This window comes from Ziziphus jujuba, chromosome 1 (assembly GCF_031755915.1).
Source record: "Ziziphus jujuba cultivar Dongzao chromosome 1, ASM3175591v1".
In the NCBI taxonomy this organism is placed as follows: Eukaryota; Viridiplantae; Streptophyta; class Magnoliopsida; order Rosales; family Rhamnaceae; genus Ziziphus; species Ziziphus jujuba.
Window position 1 is genome coordinate 17,555,059 of NC_083379.1, and position 18,077 is coordinate 17,573,135.

General features: G+C 33.4%; 1 pseudogene; it reads left to right on the plus strand.

Annotated features, from left to right (window-relative positions):
• Positions 1 to 5,880: 5,880 nt before the first annotated feature.
• Positions 5,881 to 15,099, plus strand: LOC107418118 (cysteine-rich receptor-like protein kinase 5; annotated as a pseudogene).
• Positions 15,100 to 18,077: the final 2,978 nt, after the last annotated feature.

An 18,077-nucleotide genomic window follows, 5' to 3' on the forward strand; every position in this document is an offset into this window, starting at 1 on the left:
CGATATACCAGTAGTGCTAGATAATATCTAGGGCCCCGAGCACTACTTGATGAGGAGGTTAAAGAGAGAAACCAGCAATTGATCGCTTTGGCATCCCACAACGCCGATTGCTAATAATTATCATGGCTAAAACAATAGTTCTTCAACCGAAAGGGTAGCTGACGCTCACTGTGCACTATACCTGCCATACCTCTAGCCCATAGCTCCCACATGATGGCCATACATATATGCAAGCTAATCTCTAATGGCAGCCATCCTATACTTAAGTGGGGAGACGATTGGTGCTCACTCTGCATTATACCTGCCTACCCTCTCTCAACACTTCTTACAAGGACGACCATGGATATAACTTGTGCACTGATCCATAACATAATGAATAACCATCCTGTAGCCAAGGAGGGGGGGTGGATGATGCTCACGGTGCAAATATACTTGCTAACCCTTAAGTCCATGGCACCCACAGGATAGCCATAATATAATAAATAACCATCCTGCAGCCAAGGAAAGGGGTAGCTGATGCTCACTGTGTAAATATACTTATCAACCTTAAGGTCCATGGCACTCCTAGGATGACCATACATACTTACGCGCTAATCAACAATATAGTATAAAACACCAATACTGGCTGGTGCATCTAAAAATTATAAAAATTTATAATATTATAATTACCAAAATTTTAATAAAATATAACTGGATTTATACACTTTTACTAAATTCGTAAATTCCATATTTTCTTTTAAACAAACCCATAAATCCAAAGATTTTTTACAACTCATTATTACCAAAATAATTTCAATTCCATAATTAACCGAATACACAAATATATTTTATACATTAAAATTATTATTGTTAAATCCTTAAAATTTATTTATGCAAAAATTTTATTAAATCACATAAAATTTTTCATATAACTTAATTTTACACAAATACATTTTACTATGTAAAGTAAATATAACTATAAAATTCAACCATAAATTCAACAACAAATAATCATCAATCATTCTTCCAAAACCATATAATAATTTTATATAACAAATATATTTAAATCACATAAAATAGCACAATAAAATTAAATATCAATTTTCTTACTTTTTAAAACATAAATGATATATTTCAAAATATTGCATGACACAAAATATGTAAATGTATACAACATATATATATATATATATATATGTATGTGTGTGTGTGTGTATCAATCTACACACATATCAATAGTGTACACACATACACTTATAAGCATACATACATACATATATATATATATATAATATATGTACTTACTAACATACATATGCATATGTGTACATAAACATGTATATATACATTGGATCTAATTCAAATTTTTCAATTTTTCACATTTAAATTAATAATTTATTCAAAAATGGCAACTTTTCAAATGTCCCATCAGAATTCATAAATAGGGTATCAATAGAAAGCTAAGAGGACGAGGAACAAGAAACTAACCTCCATTCAGCTCAACTTCACAAGCGTGGCTTGGAAAACGGCCTGAAAGTTTCAGTCAAACTCCCTTCCAATGTTTAAAGGCATCGCTTGGGTCAATAGTCCGACAAAACCCTTTCGTGGAAAGTAGCAATGCCTCCAAATCTGCTAATAAACTTGTCGTAGTAATCAGCAAGACCCTAAAACCTCCTTACCTCTTTTGCCATTGTTGATGTGGGCTAGTCTTTCACCAATTATATTTTGGTCGGGTCAACTAGCACCCTATCCACAGCAATCACATGAGCCAGATAGTCCACCTGCTCCACTCTAAATCTACACTTGGATGGTTTTGCACACAACAAATTTGCTTAAAAGATTGAAAGGAACATTCTCAAATGCTGAAGATGATCTTCACACATCTTACTATTGTGGATGTCATCAAAGAACACCAACATAAACTTTCACAAGTGTACCTTAAATTTATCATTCATAAGGCCCTGAAACGTTGATGGGGCATTAGTGAGCCCAAAAGGTATCATAATAAACTTGTAGTACCTGTCATGAGTCCTAAAAGATGTTTTATGTCTATTCACATATTGGAACCTTTTGTAATTGTATCCCAAATGGAGATCCAATCTGGGGAAGTATTAGGCTTCATGCAACTCATCCAACAGCTCATCAGTAACTAGAATCAGAAATTTATCCTTCATATTAATGTTGTTCAAGGCATAATAGTCCACATAAAACCACCAACTACCATAAATCTTCTTGATCAATAACACTGGAGATGAGAATGGACTGCTGCTTGGGCTAATAATTCTAGTCTGAAGCAACTCATGAACTAATCATTCAATTTCAATCTTTTGATAGTGTGGATACTTGTAAGGTCCCATATTAATAGGGTGGTGGGTGGGCTAAAGAGGAATTTTGTGATCATGAACCTTTTACAAATATAGTCCTTCCAATTCCGAAAAAAGTTCTTAGAATTGTCCAAGTAGCTTAATAAAACCTTTAGGCATTTCTTGTGGTTGCTGTGCAGCATGGGTGAGAAAATTTTCATTGGAAAGAGCCCCACGCCATCAAGATGTTGAAGTTCCTTGTCAATTAAAGCTGCAACTAGTCTTGAATGGATACCTTGGAATATATACAGCTTCCCATCTGGATCAAAACTCATCGTAAGCCTTTTATAGTTGGTGCAGATGGGTCCTAAGATTTCCAACCACTATACTCCTAAAACCATATTATACATAGTCATTGGGGGCACATAAAAGTTGGCCTTCACTTGATAACCATGAATTTAGATCATGAGACTTTTACACTTGCTAGAACAGTGAACCTTCTCATAGTTTACCACCATCATATGGAATGGTTCCCTTGAACTACAAGTAATCCCGACTACTTAATTAGAGCTTGATCAATCAAGATAATGATCGGTCAGTTAAGCAATCTCTCAATGATTCGCAATGTCTATGGTTTGGTTGCACTAACCATGGCTTGGAAACAAATCCCCATATCAATTTTAGGTTCCAAAGGTTCCTCTGTAGCCTCAGGCTGAATCTTCTCCTGGTTATCTTCTGAATCCTTAACCATGAAAAACTTAGGATATTGACATTTATGCCTTAGTACAAACTTTCCATCACAATTCTAGCATAAACCCTTTGTTGGATGTTCCCTTACCTCTTGATTAGGATGTTGTCTAGCGTTGGTCATTCTTTTAGTAGTTATGACCTTAAAAACAGATGGGGGGACCTAAAATCTTGACAGTTGGTGTCAGAATCATTTGCAAAGTGTTCGATGAAACAATGATCCTATTCATATGTTAAGTCCTTTCGGGAAATGTCTCTTTTTCTTCCAATATCCTGACCATACCGATAGCTTATGAGAGAGTTTGTGGGTGTTTCATTTTAACTTTCAAGCATACTTCTTCCTTAAGTCTCGTAATAAAGCATACAATTAAATAACTCCCAAGTAAACCATTGATGCATCAAGAGAGATGCTCAACTTAGCTTGATAATTAGGTATTCGTTGTTATTTCTCATAGGTGAGTGAGGGCTTTAGTCGAATCTTCATAATTGGTTTCTCTATAATGGTTTGGTAAATTCAGTTCAAAAGAGAGGTCCCTTAATCTTGGTTACCACCGATGCCATTGGAGTACCGTTCTTTCCAAGTGGAAAGAGGCCACCTAAGCCTTCTAAGGTGAGGGAACACTTTGAAATTCAAAGTATTGCTCTGCTTTATAGGTCCACCTGCTAAGATTGTCACCGTCAAAGGTGGGAAAAGAGAGCTTGATACTTGAATGGGACTAGGTAGCATTAGTTTATCAAGAATTTTGGTTCGATGATGTCTCCCCAACTGCAAATGGGTTAACTCAAATTTAGAATGAACCATAGATTGACTAACATGTAGTGACATCAAGTCCGATAAGACAGTCTACAACTTCATGTTAATCTGCTAAAAGTTGGAATCACGTCTGGCCAAAATATCTTAGACTTCTGTCCCAAACTCTACATTTTTCTTCCCACGGGTATCCATAAATCGTTGCTTTGATACCAATTGATACAAGCCAAAGAAAGTAAAAAACAGATAAAAAGAAAAGAGGATAGATCTCAAAGGGAGGAAATATACTTCATTGATGCTTAATGTCCACCATTACAATTAGAAGGATATTTACATACCACTGCTTCAATATTTTAGGGGAATAACCACTAACTATAGTTATAAAGAACATGGGCCACTAATATAAGTAACAAGGAAAACAAATAATATACAGAACATCTAATAACTGCATATGATAAGTCACCACCACACTCCCATCCACATCCACATTGCATGAGACATTGCAGAGGCCCTTATAAGCTTGTTTGGCCAATTGTATTTAAAACAGTTTTCTATTTTTGAAAACAAAAAATTGATCTCTAAAATGCTTATAAAGTGATTGGCAGTTGTTTTTTGTGAACACTATTTGAAAACAAAAACAATGAAAAACCAAAAATTAGGAAACAATATATTGTTATTTTCTCTTACTCTGAGAACAATATTAACACAATAAAAGGTCATCCAAACCACTAATTTTGTATCATCCAACGAGATCAAGGCCCTGGATTATCCGAACAGGGTTGAACTCCGGGACCATCCAAATGGGATTGGAGCCCATATACACCCAAATGGATCTCGATCTATTAGGACTGCCTGAATAGACTTAGCGCTTAGAACTATCCAAATATGTCTAACGCATGGAACTTCTCGAATGGGCTAGACAGTTGAGACTGTACGAATGAGCCAAGCACCTGAGAGCGCCACAAGGGGCTCAAGATCCTGGATAGCAAAATGGCCCTTATCTTTCCAAAATAGTAGAAAATTATTTTTTGTTCTCCATTTTAAAAATAGAAAATTGAAAATTGACCAAACATGTCCAAGTTTTTTTTTTTTTTTTTTGTATTTTATTAAAACAATTTTATCCTCAATTTAAATATAACGGTTTTGAATGGTTTACAAACTAAACTAACTTGACTTGATAATTACTTGTAAGCATTAATACTTTGTTATTAACCAAATAATATGAAAAATAATTTTGAAAAAATTGATTTGGGAAAGCTAATTTTCAACCTCATAATTTTATTGTTTTATAAACGGTGCCTACATAGCACGTCTTGCCTAAGTGGGCTCGGGCTATTTTAGTCTGTAATGCGTAGATTGGAAAGTAACTGTCCGTAAGGAAATACAAGACTCAAGTGCATAACAGCTAGTAAAAATGAATTCATTCAGACAGGCTTCATCACGCAGTCAACAAGTCAACCCCATACGCTTTTTTGTAGATTAGTGTTAGATTTGAACACTGAAGTCAACATGGACCAGTTCATGGATGCGTGGGCACGTAATGATGTAGGAGCACCAGCAGAATATCATATTCTCCATATAAATTCCGTGTACACGAATTCCAGTTTCCACGATGGTTTGAAAATATTGATTTTGGCAGGTTAATTTTCAACCTCATAATTTTAACGTTTTATGAACGGTGCCTCCATAGCACGTCTTGCCTTAGTGGGCTTGGGATATCCTAGTCTATAATGCGTTGAATGGAAAAAGTAACTATCTGAAAGGGCATACAAGACTCAGGAGCGTAAGAGCTAATAAAAATGAATTCATTCAGACGGGTTTCATAACACAGTCAATAAGTCAACCCGATATTCTTTTTTATAGTCTAGTGTTAGATATGAACACTGAAGTCAATATGGACCAGTCCATGGATGCGTGCGCACGTGATGACGTAGGAGCATCTGCAGAATATCGCATTCTCAATGTAAATTTTGGGTATACAAATTCCAGTTTCCACAAGGGTTTGAATTATGTTGTATGCAATGTATTGTTTTCTCCGTATAAAATTTTGGGTTTGCAAATAAAAATCGATTAAGTTTTATTTATTTTGCCATAATTTCAATTATATCTAGTATTTTTTAAAAATATTAAGGCTTATGCTAAAAATCTAAAAATATATTTTCAATAGTTTTACCATTAGGTCAATTTACAAATTTAATTCATAGGAAATTAGTTTGATTCTGTTTTTCTAATAACATTCTTTCACTTATCTCTAATGCACGCAAGTTTTTAATTAAAAACTATGAAAAAAAATTGGTACCCATTAAATGCTTAATCCAGAGGAAACTAATTATGGGAGAATGGTTTCCTACAAAACTTTACCATGAATCCAATAGGTTCCATACACTTTCAAATTTAGGATTTAAATATTTTACCATGAAAGTAGTTTCCACAATTTTTTAAAAATAATTTTATATTAGCCTTGCCATTATTAAAAACGTTTTAAATTTTACTCTTATGTGAAAACTGTATAACGCATTTTGAAGTGTTAAGTGTTCCTTCTTTTGTTTTTTTGTTTTTTCGGATATATATATATATATATATATTTTTGATAAAAGTGTTGGGCATTTTTAAAATCTGTTTTTATTCCTCACAAACTAAAAATTCCTCCAAATATACAGTACGTCCAAAAAGAAAATCCAAGCAATGAGTCCCAACATTTTTTTATCCAAATATATTTTAAATTTTATATCAATACTCCATTCATACGTACATCAATCAAATAGCTAATGGAATTAGCTTAGTTAATAACATTGGGGTGGGAGAAATTGGTGTAAATGATCAAAAATCAAATAGCTAGTGGTCTTGTCTGTTTCTTGATGGTAGCATGAAAATATGTAACTGATTTTTAGTTATTTTAATTTTATTATTCTTTATCCTAAATTAGCGACATTTTTGAAACAGGGTAGTTTAATAGCAAAATTATTATTTTGTTAGACATGACGTCAAGTTAAAATCCCTCCCCCAAAAAATAAATAAAAAATAAAATAAAATAAAATCCCTCGTTTCCAATAAATTGCCCTTTGATCGTTTGAGATATGCGAAATAATCACTCAAAACTACAGAACTACGAATTGGAAGGGCAAATTTTTTCATTTTTGCAATATCAGAAGACCTACATTAAATATTTTAAAACCATATAAGCATTAATAGAAATTACTTTAAAAATCCAATTACAAAATAAAATGTAATTTTTTAGAATTATTGTACAATTATATTATCGATAATATATATTTGGCTCCACACTAGTGTGATTGTGAACACTATGAATGAAATGAACATTAGCCATGAGCTATTTTTTACTTTATATTTCATTTTATATATATATATATATATATTATAAATTGTGAAAGAAGACTATCTTAAAAGTTAGGACCTGAGAATTATCACCTTGATTATTGAAAATTGGGTTATTCCAAAAGAACAACCACAAGCTTTTAGCCATGATGAAATGTTGAGGCAAAAATCACTTTTACCCACAACAATTAATATTAGCTATAACAGTAATTGTGGCTAATTGAAAGTGTTTTTAGCAGCAATATGCAAACTTTTATGTAGAGAGTTATTGGCCACAACATAGTAACAATATTAATTATGGCTAAAAACATTTAGGCACAAAACATAGATTTTAGGGATTTTATCTCAACTTATCAATTTGTTATTTGTCCATTTATACTTTATAATCAAACTTATAATTATGTGTAGAGGCAATTAATTTAATTTTTTTTAATAAACATTTTCTGGATCCAATTATAGATTTCTTCAAAATATACTTTTCGAAACTTATATATTATCCCTACTGGGACAATTTAGTTTTGTTGGCAATCGTATTAAATTCGAATTTCCAGAATAAGGATTATAAGTTGGCGAAGTAGTATGTGTTTCAAATCTACACTTTTATAGTCGTGGATTCGAGTCATGCTTTCCTTACTTTTTACTTTGGATTATATTTTAATCTCAGGCACACATAAAGTTGATATAATGGTTTTAGCAGCATGTATTATTTTATTAGCCTTTAAATTGCTTTAAAAAGTGAGATTAAAAAAATCTATTGGTGGTGAATATGGATTTAAAGACATACATACTAAAAAGTTATTTGTGGAAAATAAATTATGTAGAAACCTATTAAATTATAAATGTATTTCAAATTTCACCTTTTAAAACAATAAAATATGGTTAATAAAAGAAGTTATAATGGTTTTACCATCATACCAATATCATGTAAGTTTGTTATAGGTATATGTATATAAATATTATGTTTTCAACAGAAATACCTAGCCATGAATGGCGGCTTTTTGGAAGGCTTGCAATAATAACATTTTTATCTCGGTATCTTGTCAACTTTCTCGTGTTACTATCTACTTTAATGGTACAATTAAAAATATCCAATAGTATAACTTCATTTCCGTGGTTGGTATTAAATCATTATCATAAAAGTGGTATTATATTTAACTTCCAACCGAGAAAAAAATCGTAGTTAGTGCACATCCGCTCAAACCGAACCTATTCAGAATCAATAATCCAATAGTATAAGTAACATCAGGCCTGGCGATGGTTGGTAGTCATTTGTTATCATACAATGATACGAAGTGCTATTTTATTTCCACCGAGAAAAAATCATTATAGTTGTGCTCAGTGTTCACAGTAATCCCTTTAAGTCTCTTCAATTTCGTACATAGGGTTGTCATTGATTACATTGTGGAACCGAAAAAAAAATGCGTTCCTCCATGCTACTGGGAGTTTTCTCTGTTCTAGCTATTTTCATGCAGCTCCTAATCACTACAACCATTACCCTTGAAGGCTGTTCATCAAAAGCTGAATACTGCTTGAATTGTAATTCTGATGCGGAAAATTACATTAGTACCACCACCTACAAAAACAACCTCAACAAACTTCTTACCTCCATCTCCTCAAACACCCAAAACAATTACGAATTTTGCAATTCCTGTTTGGGAAACAACTCCAACAAAGTCAACGCAATTGATCTGTGCAGAGGAGACATTAAATAACTTATCAAATTGTTATTTGTGCATTTAAACTTTATAGACTAACTTATAATTAGTGTATAGAGGCAACTAAATTAATTTTTTAATAACATTTAATTATTAATTATAACATTTTGTGGAATCCAACTATAGTTATTTCTTCAAAATATATTTTCCCAAACTTATATACCATCCTCTATTGGGATAGTTATTGTGTCGAATTTGAATTTCTTAAACAAGGAAAGAGGTTGGACATGTGATATGCTCTTTGTACCCATATTTTTTATAGCCATGGATTTGAGCCATACTCGTCTTACCTTTTATTTTAGAATATATTTTAATCTCAAATTCAGATAAAGCTTATTTGATGGTTTAACATCATGTAATATCTTATTAGTATTTGAATTTCTTCAAATGAATATTAAAAAGATCTAATAATAATATAATATAGATCTAACGATATATTAAAATTCTATTTATGAAAAATAAATTATGTAGAATCATGCAGAACTATAAATGTATTAATGGTTTTACAATCATATAAATATGATGTGAACTTGGTTATATATATATATATATATATAGATAATATTTTGAACAAAAGACTACCTAGTCATGAATGGCGGCTTTTTTGGATATCTCGGAATCTTGTCAACTTTCTATTGTTACTAGAAAGTGGTATTATTTTGTGCACTTGCGCTTACACCAAACCCACTTAGAATAATCCAATAGTCTAAATAACGTCAGGCCAGGCCCTGGTATTCATTTGTTATCATACAAAATGATATTTTATTTCCAAAGAGGAAAAATCATGGGTTTCAGTGCTGACACGAATCCCTATAAATATCATCACTATCGTACCTACGGTTGTCATAGAGTGCATTGTGGAACCAAAAAAAGGGGGGAAAAAACAAATGAGTTCCTCCATACTACAAGGAGTTTTCTCCGTTGTAGTGATTTTCATGCAGCTTCTAGTCACTCCAACCATTGGCCAATCAAAAGCTGAATAATGCTGGAATTGTAATTCCGAGGACGGAAATTTCACTAGTACCACAACCTACAAAAACAACCTCAAAAATCTTCTGACCTCCATCTCCTCAGACACCCAAAACAGTCACGGATTTTACAATTCGTCGTTCGGAGAAAACTCCAACAAAGTCAATTTAATTGCTCTTTGCAGAGGAGACGTTACAGCGGACAATTGCAGGACTTGTCTGAATGATACCAGTTACAAGTTATTGGAGCGTTGTCCTAACAAGAAAGAAGCAATCATTTGGGACGAACGATGCATGGTGAGGTACTCCAACAACTCTATAATTTATAAAAGGAAAGATGCCCCTCTAAAGACATTACCGAGCCCAAATGCAGCAGCCGATCCGGAACTGTTCAAGCTGGTGCTGAAGCCTCTGTTAGATGGCCTAAAAATCGAAGCTGCTTCAGGTAATTCTACTGCCAAGTGTGAATTCGGAAATGATACCGTCCCTAATGCTGAAAGAATATTTGCACTTGTTCAGTGCACACCGGATTTGAACGAGGGGGAATGTAACGGTTGCCTAGATGACGCTATCTTACAAATTCCAGACTGTTGTGGTGGAAAACAAGGGGGACGAGTCCTTAAACCAAGCTGTAACCTTAGGTTTGAGTCGGGACCTTTCTACAATGAGCCTAAGGGCAATTCAACACAGGGAAGTGATGGTACTTGTTCCTAAGATGTCAAATATTGTTGGAAATGCACCGAAAATGGCAACTCTTCAAACAGAACCTGAACACCCTCCTCTTCTTCAGCTCACTTCTAAAACCGAAATAGGTTACGGGTATCTGCCACAAATGCATCAACGAGTCGAGCCGTAGGCTGTTAGAAAATTGTCCAAACAGGATGGAAGCGATCATATGGGAAGAACTTTGCATGGTTCGATACTCAAACAAGCCCATATTTTCAGTAATGAAAGATGAGCCAATCGTGAAAGCTCCGAGCACGAATAAAGCATGGGATCCAAATAAGTTCATGCTGGTGCTGAAACCTATGCTGGATAGCCTGACTAGTAAAGCTTCATCAGGTGACTCCCAGAGGAAATTTTCAACAGGAAACGAAACTGTTCCTGGATATGAAACAATATATGCACTTACATAGTGCACTCCTGATATAAGCAAGCAAGAATGCATAGACTGCCTCCAAAGGGCTGCCTTAACTCTTCCAGAATGCTGTGATGGAGTTCAAGGAGATAGAATTGTCAAACCCAGCTGTAGTTTAAGGTACGAGGTATATCCTTTCTACAATCATACTGCAGATGATTCGCCAGCAGCTTCTCCACCTTCAAATGGTATTTGTGGATCACTCTGATTTATGCCTAACACACAAGTTATTTTTCTTGCTTAGCTTTCTGTGTCCCTTAAACCCTAAGGCCCACTTGAAATACTGAGATTGGATTGGATTATATTGGGCATTTTGAAATGTTTAATAATATTGGACTAAACATGAACGAGGCTGGATTTAAAATAGTTCACCCAGTCAGTGTCGCATCTCAAATGAACACACCCCCGTCCCCCTCCCCTTTTTTTCATTCACAATTTAATTGTTTATTTTTGTGTAATTATTACCGCTTAACTGTGATTTTTCAGGAAGCAAGAGTAACAAAACGTTAACCATTGTGCTTATTGTTGCTCCGAGTGTTTCTGCTTTAATCCTTTTGGGCATATGCTTCTTCTTAAGAAAGAGGAGATCCGCAAAGAAATATTCCCCAAGTAAGTAATGGATTTAATTTGTCCTTTATATTCCTCCTTTTTTTTTTTTTTTTTTTTTTTTGCCCTTTTTGGTTAACAAACGGTTTTGGGCGAAGCTGCTTACGGTAAGGATCATCGTGTCCCGAACATCTATCACCATAATATACATAAGGTCCATAACGAGTAGAGGCATGAGATCCAACAACTTATATATTACTTTTCGTGTCCGTAACTAATTGGGCCGATTCTTTCAAGTAAAAAGGTCCAGTTGATCATCATCCAATTGAAAAGCAGGATGGCTCTTTCTGCATTCCGAAAGAATTATATACTCACAATTTTTTTTTTTTTTAAAAAGACCAAATACCAAAATTTTTCACCACATACTGTAATCCTTCCCCCATTTACTGTTGCATTTTGTAGGTTGCCGGCCCATGGAGGCTTTAAGATTTTTGTATTTTTATAAAACAATAACCATAAAAGTATTTGCTTAACCTTTCAAAAAACAAAAAAAATATACTTATAGTAGTTTAGATAATAATGTTATAGTTACTAACTCTTTTGCAACATATGTGGCAATGTTTTTGGCTCATATTGACTTTATATTTTACAAAATGAAGTTACAAAATTCATATAAATTTTGGATACCAAATAATGTAATATCATGTAGGGTTACTTTCTAAAATTTAGGTTATGTGTCATTTTTTTAATATATATATATATTTTTTTACCTAAATTGCATATAATTTGGTATCTAAAATTTGGTAAGATGTTACATATATATAGTTTTGATATGATCATTATTGTATGCCTTTCACATTTGAATCTTATTAGCTTTTAGATTACTTTAAAAGTTGAGATTTAAATATATATTCTAGTTTAATGCTTAGATAGGTTTCACTTTACCTTTTTAAAATTTTAGCATTTCATTAAACATATATTGTTTATCAAGACATTTTTAAATATTAGTCATTGAAGCAATATAATAGCTAATCATTAAAGTGTTGATGGAAAAACTATAACAACATTAATATAGGAGAATGATTGATATTTATATACTATAAAGGATTGAATTAATGTGTTGTAAGAAAGGAAAAAAAAAGTTTAACCTTTAAATTAAATCTTATTATATGAAAAAAGATCGCTTTTAGATTGTATTCAATATTAATTATTCTAAGGTTATCTTTCATTTGATATTCAAAATTATGCATTGAATTTATGTGATAGAATACATGCTTACTTGTCCCTACTTTATTACGAAGGTTCTAATGAAATAAGTTGGATGGAATCTTTGCAATATGACTTTGGCACTATCGAAGTTGCAACAGATAACTTTTCTGATGCAAATGAGCTTGGAGAAGGTGGATTTGGAATTGTTTACAAAGTAAGACTATTCGAATAATAGATAAGAAAAATAATAGAGGAATTTCTAATTAAAACCATTATCTTGAATATCATTGTCATTTTGGATTGTTTCTTTTGTATATTTTCAGGGAAGGCTGTCTAACGGACATTCATAGCCGTGAAAAGGCTGTCCATGAATTCCAATCAGGGTGATCTCGAATTTAAGAATGAGGTTATGTTAGTTGCCAAGCTTCAACATTGAAATCTTGTTAGGCTCTTTGGTTTCTACTTAGAAGGATGTGAAAGACTTCTTGTCTATGAGTTTGTTCCAAATGGAAGTCTTAATCACATTATATTTGGTATTATTTCATTTCTATATTTGTTTCCTGCTTGGGTGGCATGCCATTATATGGTGTTACAGTGTGTGTGTGTGTGTGTGTGTGTGTGTGTAACATTATTTATTAATTTTGACAAAACCATGCTTCTAATGTAGATCCCATTAAAAGAGGAATTTTGGATTGGAAGATGCGTTACAAAATTATAGGAGGCATTGCTCGTGGATTGGTTTATCTTCATGAAGATTCTCGCCTAAAAATCATTCATCATGATTTGAAAACAGGTAACATTTTGTTAGATGAAGATATGAATGCTAAAATAGCAGATTTTGGTATGACAAGGTTATTCATGGTTGATCAGAGTGAAGAAAGCACAAAACAAATTGTTGGAACCTAGTAAGTATATCACACAATAGACAACAGCTTGGCTATTGAAATACATATTCTTATGACTGAAACAAAACAAAATTTAGTGTTTTGTTTAGAATATTAATGACTTAATATAATCATTATGATGAAACCTCTACCCTTAATGTTTTGTAAGCTGACATTGTTTGTTGGCAGTGGATATATGGCTCTAGAGTATGCAATGCATGGACAATTTTCAATCAAATCCAACGTATATAGTTTTGGGGTGTTGCTTTTAGAAATATTGACTAGACAGAAAATTAACACTTTCCATCAATAGGAGAGTAATTCAAAAGATCTTCTAACCTATGTAAGTTCACACACACACACATTATATATATACTCTTTTTTGGCTATGATAATATAATTTTATAAAATCAAGATATATATCAAGTAATAATGTTGTGAGAAGTACACCTTTATACCATGTTGCCTGATATTAATATCTTAACTTATAAAGGCAAGACTTGAAAGTTTTTTGTATATATAATAATGTTATGCTCATGCCAGGTCAACGATGATTTTACAATCATGAATTTTCCTTTACGAATTAATATTGGACATTATTAAGTAGTGGTCTAATATAAGTTTAGTAAAATACTAAAATCTTACATGTAAAACTATTAATTTCATATAATCTGAGCTTAGTTGTATATGTATATGTATATACGTATGCTTTTTCAAATTTTCATGTCTGGTTAGGCTGCAATATCATTGGCTATTTGAACCAAGGATATATATGTATGTTTTTTCAAATTTTCATGTTTGGCTAGGTTGCAATATCATTTACTATTTGAACTAAGGATATGTTTAGGTCCTTAGTTGTTTTTCATTTATGGTAAAACAACAACTATTTGAACCATATAAATTTAGTTAAATTTTTATTTTGCAGACATGGTTAAATTGGAGGGAGGGGGTAGCTATGAATATTGTATATCCAATGTTGAGATCAGATAGCTCAAGAAATGAGATAATGAGATGCATCCACATTGCATTGTTGTGTGTGCAAGAAAATCCAGCAAACAGACCTACCATGAATTCAATTGTGGCGATGCTCAGTAGCGACTTTGTCACTCTTGCACGACCTTCAGAACCAACATTTTGTATTCATAGCAACACTTTACCCTACATGTCTTTAGAAGCATATCATACTTCCATGGCCATAGAATCAAATACATCCAAAAGTTTACCCTACACTTTACCCTACTAGCCTATATCCTTGCTAGATCTCCAACATTGAAGCTACAAATATAATATGTATTTGTGATACCAGTTTTCAATTTTTCCTATTTATTTCTTTAATGTCTTTATAATAGAATAATTTTGAAAAATTGCATGCAATAACCATTAAATGTAAAAGCTAATTTCCTTTATCTTCACCTCCATTATCTATAGAGTTTTTGGAGATAAAAAAAGGGATTACAATTGGTTCTTGATCTTTCTTTCCAAGATTGTTTTGTGAAAGTGATTCTTCCTTGGTATTCAATGTGGCTCTACAATGTGATGAATGTGTTGCTGTTAATGGTCCCCTGTATGAGTGTTGGAAGAAGAAAGAATGGAAGATATAAAATTCTAGAACTTTTATAAAGAGAGCTGCTGAAACACTCATTTTGTTTTCTTTTTATTTTTTTTTCACTACATATTTTGTTAAAAAAAAAAAAAAAGCACATACATATCATAGTGCTTTTTTACATCCCACAAAAATTAGTTAATTCTAGACGAATCTAGAATATGGACCTGTAAAACGATACAACCCATTACAATAAAACCCAATGCGTAATTAATCCAATAGTGAGTCCATAGATAGAAGACCCAAATTACATTTACATTTCAACACCTCCCTTTTAAACTTAATTTTCTCACCCAAAGAAAGTTTCATAACTTGAAGAAATCTTCATACATTAATGGTTCATTGAAGATGTCTGCAACTTAATCTTGATTAATTGTATATGCTTCAATTTAACCTCCATTCCAGCAATCCTTTCTCTCATGAAATAGTAGTTTGTCTTAATGTATTTGTAATGACCATGGAAAACCAGCTTTTTGACCAAGGCAATGATAGACTTGTTGTCAAATAGGATGTCAATTGGTTGTTCCTATGACGTATTTTGCTATTTCATAAGATTTTTGATGTAGATGTGGTTACAACAAATACAGCTTCAGAAAATAATTAAATGACTTTTTTGCTGTGTCAAAACGATGAGTTTTATTTTCTTTAGTTTCCTTTGCTTATGTGGCTATTTGTTGTCTTTTTTCCTTTTCGCTGATGTGGCTATTTTGATTGCACCCTGCATGGTGAAATGGAATATCCAAGAAACTGATATAAGACAACTTATTTTCTTGTAAGAAAGGTAGAGATCTTTATTTTGAAGAGAAAATAGAAAGTTGAGTTTTCTTTTTTTCATTTCTGCCGAAATGGTTATGGAATTGGACCAGAGCGAGGTATGAATAGGCTGAGGACCTGAGATCCACTCCTTAGTGATTTCACATTTGACTTCCTACCTCAAATTGGTATCAAAGCACCGGCCATCCTCTTAAAATTTCAATGGCCAATTCCGACGAGAGCTCTCAATGAAACTCCAGTGAAGAACAAAAGCTCGAAAATGCTTTTAACTACTGTTGCCAAACTAGATAAGAAATTCAACACCATTTCAAATGAGATTTGACAACTTTGCGTAGAAAGCTAAAGCTGCTGGTTCTCACTTCCCTGAGCATTCCGATGACTGATCTATAACTGATCTATAGCAACCCAAATACAACAGACACCCATTCCATTGGCACATCCAACATATTCGGACCTCCAGGACTCCCCTCCCTTTTTAATTCGAAGACAATTCCTAAATTTACAGCACCATATTCCACTTTCACTTGATTCGGACTTAAAAGATGAGTTGGAAATAATGACCATGGGTTGAGCCAATCAAACTATGACTAATAGGTATGTTCGAGATCACCAAGCTTCAGACTACCGAATTAATGTTGATATTCCAAATTTTGATAGGTCTTTAAACATTGAGTATTTTTTTGATTGGGTACAAACTGTTGAGTCTTTCTTTGAGTATATGTTCATACCTGAGAACAAACAAGTTCGTTTGGTGGCTTATAAATTCCATGAGGGAACTTCAGCATGGTAGGAAAAAGTCCTGAGTAATAGACGAAAACAAGGAAAAGGTCCAATCCATTCCTGGCCACGGTTACGTCGAATGCTATGGGCCAGATTCCTTCCAGCTAATTTTGAGCAAATACTCTATCAGTAATACCACCGTTGCCACCAAGGTCATCTCTCCATTAGTGAATACATTGAAGAATTTTATAGATTGAGTGCTCGGGTGAACTTGAATGAGAATGAAGGTCAAGTTGTTGGTAGATATGTGGCTAGGTTAATTATTCCAATTCAAGAAAGGATAGAGCTTAGTCCTATTTGGAACCATAGTGATGCTATCAATATTGAAAGCAACTTGAGAGGCACACAGCAAAGGCATCGGTTAAATGGAAACCATTGAGTGAATTTTACCCAACCAAAACTAAACCCCTGTCTCCACAAGTACCTTACTATAAGACCACCCTTATTGAAAGCTCAATGAAACATGCCGGTAGACCCCAAAATCAACCCAACAAGCCCTCAAATCCTTATCCCACTAAAATCCTTAAAATGTGGTTAACACGGCCATAAATCTAATGAGTGTCCATTACATAAACAAGTTAACATAGTGGATAACAAAGAGGATTTAGGGGAAGACATTGCCACCATGGAAGATGAAATTGAGTTGGTGGATGAAGACCAAGGAGAACCAGTAATTTGCATAATTCAGAAGCTGTTATTGATTCATAAACACCTCAAGGGCCTCAATGCCATTCTATTTTCGAAACTAAATGTTTTTTCAATAAGAAGGTGTGTGAGGTGATCATAGACAACGAGAGTAATGAGAATATAATTTCCAAGTCCTTAGTTAAAGTCCTGAAAGTTCCTACCATGAACCACTCAAATCCCTATGATGTGGGTTGGATTAAAAAGGGGATTGAAACTAAAGTCACTGAGTTTTGTAAAGTTCCTTTCAGCATAGGAAAACATTATGCTGATAAGGTTATTTATGATGTGTGGAGATGGTTGCATGCCACATCCTCTTAGGCCAACCATGGCTATTCGATAACTCCATGTTGCATGTTGACTGGCATAATACTCATTTGTTTCAATGGAAAGGGAAGAAAATTGTATTACTTCCTTCCAAGCCACAACATGACCCTACTTTTCTACCTGTACATGGAGTCCTATCCTTTTAACAATCTTCGACAAGCACTTTGAGCTTCAATCAAAACATTCACAACTCTGTTTTGGTATCATCACTTCGATTCAAACCACCGCAGGTTTTCAACTTCCACAACCAATTTAGTAACTCCTTGAAGATTTTTTTGAAATCTATCCAAGTGAGCTCCCGGATTCCTTACCTCCCATGAGAGATATCTAGCA